General features: G+C 36.6%; 1 protein-coding gene across 1 annotated transcript in view; it reads right to left on the reverse strand.

The window, feature by feature from the left end:
* Window positions 1-1,389, reverse strand: part of SVEP1 (sushi, von Willebrand factor type A, EGF and pentraxin domain containing 1) — a 189,706-nt gene that overhangs the window by 181,775 nt on the left and 6,542 nt on the right. The gene's annotated exons all lie outside the window — the stretch shown is intronic.

A 1,389-nucleotide genomic window follows, 5' to 3' on the forward strand; every position in this document is an offset into this window, starting at 1 on the left:
CTCACAGAACCACAAGAAACCTTTAAAGCATTTAAAATGTTTTATCATCATCATCACATCATTGTCATCATCATCATCGTCATCACCATGAACCTTGCTAACGAAGAGCAACAAATGTTTATGGAGTAGATTTTTAAAGTAATATTATCACTTACTGTTAAACTATTTTTTGTTAATTCTCAGCCTCTCAAAATATGAACCAAATCTGAGTTATATATGTTTACTTGCAAGCATATCTATCTATCCATCTATCTCTATTTACCTATCTACCAATTCATCCATTCATCAAAACCACTGCATGATCATACACAAAAAGCCTAATTGGAAGAAAAGTTAACAGACTATGTCTTTTCAGGGGTTATTAAACACTGACCTGCTTCCTACATTTGTTTTTCCACTGCTCCTCCAAAAATGTAGAATTGTTTCAATACTTCATCTTTTTTTGGACCACCCAGTATTAGCACAAAATCGACTGGTTTTGGTGGTGTCCTATCTTCATGAGAAAATATTGATTCACTAAATCTAACACTCAGGCTTTATTATTTTAGGACAAGTGAATTCTGTTTTACCACGGTATATGCTATTCCTTCTCTATAGAATGGTACATGCTAGTCCTTCTTTATGGATAGAAGAAGCAAATGAAACCTTTAAAAAAGGCTTTCTATTTATGGTTATTGATGCTTTGTAATACCAAACTATAAAGGCACAAGAACTCCAGCAGTGAATCTGGGACTGTAATTCAATTTTTTTGTTGCAGCTTTTCATTAGAAATGGATTGAAAAGGTAAAGAATTGACAGGGCATATTTTCTGGCAAGTTCTTAGAAGGAATTCTTTTTTTTTTTTCCTTTTTTTTTTGTCTTTTTTCGTGACCGGTAATGGGATTGCAACCCTTAGTGTCGCGCCCGCACCGCGACTGGCAACGGGATTGCAACCCTCGGTGTCGCGCCCGCACCGCGCTCAACCAGTGAGCGGACCGGTCTCTATATGGGATCCGAACCCTCGGCAGGCGTGCCACCGCGCTCCCAAGTGCTGCACTCTACCAAGTGCGCCACCGGGCCGGTCCAGAAGGAATTCTAAAATTAGGCAATAACTCAAGAAACACTGCATGTTTGTCAGAAGGTATTGCATATCATGTGTTGTTAAAGTTTAGAGGAGATATTATGATTCAAAAATATGTTTGACTCAATTCACTTTAGGAGGCAGACTCACTATAATTCCAGTTTCTCTCAGATTTTAAGATTTGTGTCAGTAGAAAGCAATCTCCATTAGTATATAATCAATGGACATTGATTATAATTCAATGATTCTTACCTAAATTGTGTTAGTGTTTGTGAGCTAAAGCTAATGCTGTTAAACCTGAATTTAAAGAAATTTAAATTAAAGAAAAT

This window comes from Galeopterus variegatus, unplaced genomic scaffold, assembly GCF_000696425.1.
Source record: "Galeopterus variegatus unplaced genomic scaffold, G_variegatus-3.0.2 Scaffold4581, whole genome shotgun sequence".
Classification (NCBI taxonomy): Eukaryota; Metazoa; Chordata; class Mammalia; order Dermoptera; family Cynocephalidae; genus Galeopterus; species Galeopterus variegatus.